Source organism: Thamnophis elegans, chromosome 4 (assembly GCF_009769535.1).
Source record: "Thamnophis elegans isolate rThaEle1 chromosome 4, rThaEle1.pri, whole genome shotgun sequence".
Lineage (NCBI taxonomy): Eukaryota > Metazoa > Chordata > Lepidosauria > Squamata > Colubridae > Thamnophis > Thamnophis elegans.
In genome coordinates this window covers 79,155,373-79,165,516 of record NC_045544.1, presented here as the reverse complement: position 1 = coordinate 79,165,516, position 10,144 = coordinate 79,155,373, and positions in this window count along the sequence as shown.

Here is a 10,144-nt window from a genome sequence, read left to right as displayed (position 1 = left end):
CTAAAGATTCTTGGGAGAAAGAGGGAAGAATATAAAATTGTTAATTTGATCAAGGCTAAAATAAATGGGTTGCTATCTTGGACAATGTTTTAATGGATTTTTCTTCACTAGGACTGGATGACAATATTTTAAAAGCTTTGTTTACTTGAAGAGAGAAGATATGGGGTTTGTTTAAATAGAAAAAAAAATCAAACTGGATTTATTACCTACATTTGTAACAGTTATAATGAAAGGTATAAAATATTTTAAAAGATGGTGATAATCTCATTGTTGATTAAACTTGCTAGGGATGAAAGGGGATAAGTCTTATTTCTCTGCATTTTTAAAACATATGCCGTATAGGTTTATTAAAGCTAAATTGTGTTAGCTTTATCTGTATGACACAAGTTTTCATATATTTTTTAAATTAAAATTGTTAACAAAAGAAATATTTCTTCTGCCATGAAAATTAGTAATGCAGAGGAAGCTGTCACACAATCTATACTTGAGATACAAAAAAATAGCTGAAATAGCAAGATTGTTCCCTGACTGCAGATTGTCCATTCATCCACTTTTCTAGTATGGTCATCTGTGCATTTCCTACTGCCTGATTTGGCAGAATCCAGGAGAATCCACTTGTGCTGACTGGGTAGTGCTCATTAGATTGATCTTCTGCTCTGAGAGTTGGCTGTGGAACATATTTCCTGAGGCAATTAAATGGGGGAAAACTGTGCAATCCTTTTAGACTCTCGCTCGCTCCCTCCTCTCCACAAACTCATCCAAGAGGAGGAAGAAAAAACATCTATGGTTGAATGATAATACTGTAAAATAATCATCTTTAACATGGTTCCCTACTAGAGACAGAGACCATAGATAAAAAGCAAGGAAAGCCAGATGGGGGCATTGTGATTCCAAGCAAGCCTGCCTCTCATTCTGTGGGCTATTGGGTGATGTTGTGTGCAAGTGTGCAAACATAATGCAATTTGTGTTTGTTTTTTTCTCCCAAACAGCATGATAGTTCTGCTCCCCTTAGGTCTTTGATTTACAAGAAAACAAACATCTCTTTGCTTAACAAAGGCACAGAAAGAATTCCCCTTTGAAACAGTTTAATTTTACAGGGCCTGGAGCAAAGTCAAGAAGGAACCAGGAACAAAGAAGGAGGGGGGGGGGAATGCAAAGCAAAGCAAAACACACAAATGAGCTTTTCGGTCTGTTTGAACACAGTTACAAAGGGGAGAGTTCTAATTAACTGAAACTTACCTCATTTGTATTTCACTTAAATATCCCCGATGTGGATTTTCCCATATCTGTATGTTTCATGATGTATAATCAATTTGTAGGTGATGCTCATAGAATTCACACTTTCCAAATTTGGGAATTATACACATTCCCCCATGCTACCTTTAATTTTTAAAAGTAACTTTGTCCTATACAATATATTACACTTAGAAACGGTATTATGTAAGTTAGATAAAGCCACTTTTTTTTAAAAAAAATCACAATTGCCAATATATAACATAAACAAGAGCACCATCATAAAAAATTAAGCTGCAAAACAATAGAGCAATAATATATAAACACCAGTTTCAATAAATAAGTTTCAGAATCTAGGGATTAGCTAACAAGGCACAGACTCAAAGGACACCCATTGAATTATTTCAAATTTAAATATAAATTACTTGAGTTGTAAGGTGTATTGCTAAATGTATACCTATCCCCATATTCCTGCTTTCCCCCTGACATCTGGGTGCAATTAGAAAAGACAATTATAGAGTTAAGTATAACACACTCTAAAGGCACTGAGATTCTACAGGGAGACTTTAATGCTAGGATAGGGCTCTTTGCTTGATTATGGCCACTAAGGCTTCACACCTGAGGATGATTACCTGAGGATTGCCACTCCTGAGACACCAAAAGGAATATGGTGAATTCTAAACTGATCCCTTTGACTTATACATGCAGTGTTCATATACTCAGAGGCAAAGAGAGCTGCTTTATACACCTCTTTACTTTCTATGCTGGGAATGCTAGTAGTGTCCTGGATAACACATGTGTATCAACAGACAAAACTGACTTATTCGCAGACCTTCATGTGAAGGAAAATAATGACTATCAATTGAACTAACTGGAACTAACTTTTATGGCAGTTCTGATTTAAGGCTACCTAATAGATCATACAACAGAGGCTACACTTGCTACCTTAAAGTGAGGCAAGCAAGGAATCTAAATGCTCTAAGCTGAATATTAAGGCAATTGCTAGCTTTATGAAGAATTGTTAGTTTAGGAACTAACAATCCATGAGATCTACTTGGCTTGATCTTGATTGCGCTTACTCAAGAAAGATCCTAAGAGCAGCTATGCATCCTTCAAAGAAACCCTACATCAAATAATCATACCAAGATACTAAAAGCTTAGATGCAACTACAAGAAACTAATAGCCTCCAAGAAGTCTCAATGTACAGCTACAGTTTGGCCTGAGGTAGAAAAGTGAGCCAAAGGGTCCAAATCAGTCATATGTTGCATAGTCATATCTGGTATGCTGAAGAGGGTAAATTACTACTTGATAACCCCATCTGAGCTATAATCTGGGAAGATTTTTACACTAATTTATTTGCCAGCGCCAAGCAGGATCAACTAGAAAAGACAACAATCTTGAGTTTCTGACCACTAATAACCTCCTCCTTGGCTACCAATTATCAGTGACACAAATTTAACACATTATCCAGTCACTGAAACTCAATAAAGCACCTGGTGAAACTTCCTACCCCTCCCCAGAACTCTTCAGGGTTTACATTGAGTGGTAGGCTCCATTGATGGCAAGGCTATTTACATATTTACATTGCTTCATGTTGACAAAGTACTCTGTAAATGTTCTCTCAATTGATGGCTATACAGAATTCTCTGAGGACATCCTTACGTTCCATTGTATGTGTAACTACCACTTACAATTTATTCATGAACTATTTGGTAGTCTTTTGGGATTCCTGGGCTAAAAACTTCATCATAGTAGCAACTTGCTGATATGATTGTATATAGAGGACCATATGGAAATAATATATGGCTGTCCACCATTATATACTAATAAGGATCCAGCAATTTGCAAAAATTATTGGAATAATGATCTTGCTAAGGTTGCTCCAATCTGATACAAATGGACGCATGTGCATATATAGGTAGTCCTCAACAACCACAATTGAGCTCAAACTTTGTTGCTAAGCAAGACATTTGTTAAGAGAGTTTTGCCCCATTTTACACCTTTCTTGCCACATATATTAAGTGAATCACTGCAGCTGTAAAGTTAGTAATATAGCTGTTAATTAAATTTGGCTTCCACATTGATTTTGCTTGTCAGAAGCCGCAAACGTTGATTACATGACTCCGGGACAATGATGCACTCCTAAGTATGAAACATTTGCCAAGCCTCAAAACTTTGATCACATAACCATGGAGATGCTTACAAAGGTTTATAAGTGAAAAATGGTCATGTCACTTTTTCAGTGGCGTTGTATCTCCGAACAGTCACTAAATGAAAAGTTGTAAGTTGAGGACTACCTATACATACATATGCCCCCTGAACTGTTAATGTGGAGCATGGGTGAAGAAAGGATGTCCCACTCTGCCATTTGTCCATCAAACTCTCAGCAAGTTGTTTTCCAGATATTCAGTTCCAGTCCTGTTTAGCAAGCAGTAACTAAGAATGCTGAACACCTTTTAGATGGCCCATTAGTTAGCCTTACAAAAGGGGATGAAGGTCTTTGCTGTTCCATGTTTGAGGTTTACAACCAAGCACATCTTTAACAGATTGTCACAGTTTATCAAGGAAACTGGCATATGTAGCCTCATATTAGCAAACCTGTTTGTTATAGTTCTAGGCATTCACAAATGCTTTATTCACAAATAGAACTGTGTATTGACTCTGGTTTTTACCACCATCAGCGCTATCCGTGCTGAATTCATGTTTTTTTTAAAGCAAGTTATTTGATCATTACTTTTTCTTCCAATATAGACTTAGCCTTCCATCCTTCCGAGATCATTAAAATGAGGGCCTAGATTATTGGTGGCAAATATGCCGATTCTGTAAACCACTTAGAGGACTGTTAAACCACCATGAAGCGGTATACAAGTCTAAGTGATATTGCTACTTCTATTTTCAAGGGAATCTTCTGTCTAAGTACAAATGAGATGAAGAACTCCTTAGAATAATAACAGTGACTCCATCACATATCCTCCCCCTTATGGAAATAAGTTTGTCAGTACTGTTAATGAACAATTAATAGTTGTTTTTCCCATTGTGCATTACAAAATCTTGCTGCTTGGGACAAACATATCATAGATGTCTTTCAAGTGCCACATGACTCCTGTTGGCCACGTAAATTTCTGGCTTTGAACTGGGCTGTCATTGATCCCAATGGTAGAAATAGCAGTACTATGCATCAATAGCTCATAAGAATCTTTTGGCTGAGGAATTATTTTTTTTACAAAACACAAGCACAGCTGGCATGGATAGTGGGGAAGAATGTGAACTTTGTGGTCAAACACCTACAGACCAGCTGATCAGGCTTAGTTTATGAGTGATGTGCAAACAGGAATGTGATGGGGAGAATAAATCCTGACTAATACCTGGCCCTTTCAGGTATTATTCAATTGTGCCCTTCCCTGCAGTTTCCCACAGTGCTACTCATAAATTAATCCCATTCAGTATCAAAGACTTTCCGCTTTCTAGTCATGCCTCCATTAATACTTCCTCTGAAAAATAGCAAGGGGATTACTAATGAGCAGTCTCCTAATTGCCCTTTGATTAGGCCTTTCTGAAGCATTCTTTGCCAGGTCATTCCAATGAGAGAAAGTGGCTTTGTATCCTAATTCTTACTTCTTTAAAATTTTATATACAGAAATTGTGTCACAGTGGAAAAAATGAGAGGCAATTGAGAATAAATTTCACGAGCAATTGAAGGGCTTCTCAGCACCCAGCTGTATGGTTGTCTATTCCAGTTGTGTTGAGGTAATCGGTCAATAAAGCCTTAACTATATGGTTCTGTTTCTGCTGTAGAGCTCCAAATTGTTGAAACTTTCTAGATAATTGTTGTGCCCTTACAAATAAGCCCTTTTGCCTTTAGTAAGAGCTTGTGTAGCAAGTTATTAGTATGCAACCTCTAGTATGGGTTACAGCAAAATATGCCAAAATGAGCCTTTAAACTAGCATTTTTATGTTTTAAATCACAAATTCTTTTGTGAAGCTGCTCATAATGATAAGCTTTCTTCAAAATTTATTAAGGTGGAAACTTGTAATTACAAGGACAGGTTCACACAACTGCCCAGTCACATTCTGTGAGATGGTGGCTATTTAAATTTGATTAATAAATAAAAATGAATAAACCCTGACAATGTCAGCATTCCAATTATATTGCTTTAACATAAAAAAAAAGATCTGGACACACACTGAAGGACAATATAAAGTGCAGCTATTATTTTACCATAGTTCTCCATAAAAGTTAACAAGACAATGGCAATTCTCCATCTCTACTCAAGATGGACCATTTTAAAAGCAATCAAAATAATATTAAGCATATATACAGGCCATTTCCATTTTTTCAACTACAATGGTCTCAGCAGAACAAAATAATTGATTATTAAATTACTAGATGTTAAGTTGATCTAATGATAAATGTGCCCTTCATTTCACTTAATTTCGTCATTCACTGCAGGATGGCAGAAATAGAAGTTAAGGCTCTAGACCAGGGCTGTCAAACCTGTGGCCTCAATGTGTTACGCACTAACCACACCCACACCTGGTTTAGTGAAGGAGAAAAAAGTCCCGAATTTGACACCCTTGTTCTAGACCTACCCACTGACTAAAGAGTAAATATTACTGAATTCAAGGATACAAAAATTTTTTTTAAAGCAAGTATTCAGCTACCTCATACTTTTCAAACTCTTCCTGATACAACCTGGTTCTAACTATAGATAACCCAACATTTTCCTAATTCAATATAAATTACATTTTATATGTAAGGCAGTATTTCCCATCTGAATGCTAAGAATTCTGGGAGTTGCCATATTTTAAACAGCCACTGCAAGTTGGTTAAAGCTGACATGCAGATTAAGGCCTGCTCCAATTATGCCCATATATTATTTAGCTCCATGTAGTTTCTCTTCCATAACAATCAACTCATAATTTCATTGTATCCTTCAAATGCTGAATTCTACTAATTTAACCAGAATTCCACTAGTTAAAAAAGAAAACAAAATGCTAAATTTCTTGTCGAAATTTTGTTTTGAAATCAGCATTAAGACATTAAAATTTTGCCTACTGTGCAACATTCCACAGACAAAGTATGCAAATTTAACCATTCAAAAAAAAATTAAGCCCATTAAATATACAAGGAAACAGCTGCCTTTAGTTCAGCTAATGCTTAAATAACATCCTTGTTTGATTCATGTTTCAGTCACTCTGGTGTCCTTAGTTCAAGAAGTCATCTTGTTGATAGTCATTACTTTCCACAACTCAAGCCAGGTTAATTGTGCTTTGCAACTAACAAATGTTTGAGCAACATCTTTCATTTGACTATCAGACTGTAGTAGAGTCTATGGAGATTCTCAGTCATCCAGGTCATGATCATCCCAAAGGTGCTTTTTCAAGAGGCAACTGGACTTTTAGGTTTTTCTTTGAAGATATTTTGCTTCTCATCCAGAAGCATATTCAGCTTTGAATGGATGGTAGGGAATGGAAGGATTCCATTCAGAGCCTGAACAAGCTTCTTTGATGAGAAGCGAAACGTCTGCGAAGAAAAATCAGAAAGTTCAGTTGCCTCTTAAAAAACAGCTTTGGGACTGTAGTAAAGAGCTTTTCCAAAAAATAATATCAGTTGCATTAGTGAAATTATTACATGTCCATATCCTGAAGTAGTAACCACTTAAAAGGGTCAATTCAAAAGTAAAAAAGAAAATATGAAATCAACACAGCATTTAACAATGTAGACATATGTGAATAGTTTGGATCTTGTTTAAAGACACTATGTTCAAATCCAGCATGTCAGACATTTATGCAACAATCTGTCTGACATGTTACCAATGCATTTAAACAAGCAAATATTGCACCCACATCCAAATGAAATTATATATTTAGGAAATAGAACACGTACGTGGACATATGGCTGATTAAATTTAGTTTCATTACAGGTACATTGACATCAGGGCAAAGGTTATAAAAACACAGTTTAATTGCTTATTATCTTTGGTTCATTAGATAGAATGATCTGTCAGAATGTGGAAAGGATAACTGTGAATCCCAGGATAAGATTTGAAATAAGACAGACTATATTTTATATACGTTCAGTAGTCAACCTAGATATACTGATGAAGTATATTAAATCCCTGATACCTTAATGGGAGATTCAGACAATATGCAGGATGGCACATACCAACATTTTATAATTTACATTGATTTGTCTATTAACTTCATGTCCATTATCTCTTGAAACAATAATAAAGAACACCAGATCTACACGGGGTTAGAATACTTTGCTAACTGGTCCTTTTGAAAGTCAGTACCTGTTTAATGATAATTTGCCCTATTCACTCTAAATTTCAATAACACAGAAATAGGAACGGCTTTCAAAATGCATTTCAAAGTCAAATCACAAAGTAGTCAAATCACAAAATACAATGTTTCCAACAAAAACAAGGACAATCAAGGGGCCTAATTCTTTAAACAGAATAATACAAATATTTTCCCCTTCACTCCTCCTCCTTTATTACATAATTAAAATATGTAGATTGGGCAGGTTGTTTTTCATTTATAAAAGTGTTTGTATGCTTTTAGGAAAAAAAAAATCTCATGAACGCAGAAAGATGCAAAAGCAATAAAAAGGCACTGATAATTGTTGCAGGATCCAATCTGCGTCAATCACTCATGAGGATGGGTTCCAACATGAGTCCAAAGCTTGCAAGACTAAATTTCTGGTCCCGGTGTCCCACCAAGATTGGATCCAGCAACATTATTTTGGGATTATATTTGCCTTCACTGAGAGTTACATTTGAGCAATCTTAACCAAATTCAATCCTTTCAGGTTTATTAGATTTAAAGGAGTAAAATACCAAGACATTTAGACACAAGATCGGAAAACAGAAGTCTTTTGGTGGGGAGACAAATATTGGGAAATCTTGATGTAGTTTCTATTTAATTTTAAACTCTTTTAAAGATAGAAGTCATTGTATTTATTTGTAAAGTATCATGTTTATGTTAGCTTGGTTTGCTTATGTAAATTACGTTTGATATAAAGTGTTTCAACTAAGCATACTTTTAAATGATATTTATTTTTACTGCAAACAGACTAAGGAACATACCAATAAAGGAGAATATTTGTAGCTCAGGGTTGAAATTAGGGGTCCTTTGGATAATGTATAGAAGAGTAGACATTATCCAAACTAGATAACATTATAAGTACTAATCCTGATGATGTTAACACTAATGGGTAATGGAAAGTTGCAAGAAAACAACCAAGCTAAGGGACCACCAAGGACACCTAGGGAATGTACCATCACTATATTTCTGACAATGTTCTAAAAAGTAGACATGTAAAAAAATAAAACTATATGGATGGATAACACTAAAAATAGTGATGAATTCCAGGGTTTTTTTTGCCTGGAATCAAAGATAAGAGAAAATACTAAAGGGGGCGGGGAGGAATAAAAGAGGTATACCCTTTGTTACACATGGAACATTGACTAATAGTGCCAGTAGTTCTGAATTAGAAACATTATCACCAGAAGCATTTTCTATTCCTTCTAATTCTTTTTCATCATAGTATATTATTTTAATGAATTTGTGAAAACTGAAGATCTGTCTGCATTGAGACAAGCTTGCGAGTCCTTTCATGTTTATTTCTTAATTTGGAATGTTTCCAAATATTGAAAAAAATTATTTCATGTCTTAATCAATTTCATGTATAATTTAAAATGAAAATGTTAGGAAATATTTCATAATTCCCCCAGCCCATGGTTAGTGTAGAAAAACTGAAACCAAGCAGTCTTGGTTAAAAAAAAAACCAACCCAGAAAAATATAATCTATTTTTGCACACATTTCTTGCGCACCTTTAAATCTTCAGTACAGCGAAACCTGTACAGCATGTAATTGAGAAAACTAAACAATTTTTTATGTGTTCTTTTCTTAATGTGTTTTTCTTTTAATGTGTCTGTTTTTTTATTTGTTCCTGTAAAAAATATAGTTTTGTATTTTATTTTGAAAAAAAATTACATTGAAATAATTTTAAAAGACTATTAAATAGTATTATTTAATAAAAACAATTTAAATTCTTAATACAATGCTGATTTCTAGTTCTATCTTTTTGTTTCGTATCTCTTCCATTTCTATGTCACTTGAAAAATGTTTTCCACCTTGATATTTAACCAGTTTTTTTAAAGTGCTTATTTTTTTCCCTGGGATTTGTTTCTTTACTGGGATTTGAATTCTAACAGCTGTCAAAACAGTCTTGAAATGTACCTAAGAATACAAAAAGAATATGGTGAGAGTTCATTTCATTTTGATAGAACTCAACACATGGTTGAATGATCCTCCAGTTTTGTGGTTAAACCTTTGGTGACAATTGTGATATGTTCATAATATGAAATTCCATCTAATTCTGCAGAAAAGAAGTCTCCAAGGAGCATGCAATGTCTTAGCAGAACATTTCAGCATTATATTTAAGTAAGGTCTATGAACCTAGAACTGCATGAATTAAAATATTATTAAAGCTAAATGTAATGTTAATGAGTAATGAAGGGAATTAATAGAGCATTCTCATATCTAATTTTTGATGCTACACCACAAGTATTAAAAAGTACAGTAAGTTATTTTTATAAGTTCACACTATATATAAGAAGTAGATCAAAGTGCACATATATACCCCACGTTTAATTTTTTTTTGGTACCAGATAGTTCAAAATTCAGCAAGAAATAAAAGGAATTAAGTTTAGCATCTGCTGGATTTTAATAACCAATGTAAAACCTTTAATTTCTTCCCTTAGTTATATTTGCTGTAGTTTTTAAAAGCTTGGATTTTTGTTTGCTGAGTTTTGTTATGCAATTATTTCAGATATATATATACTGAACAACCATGAAAACTCAACTAATTCATGAATAAAGTGAAAAATTAGACAAGGATG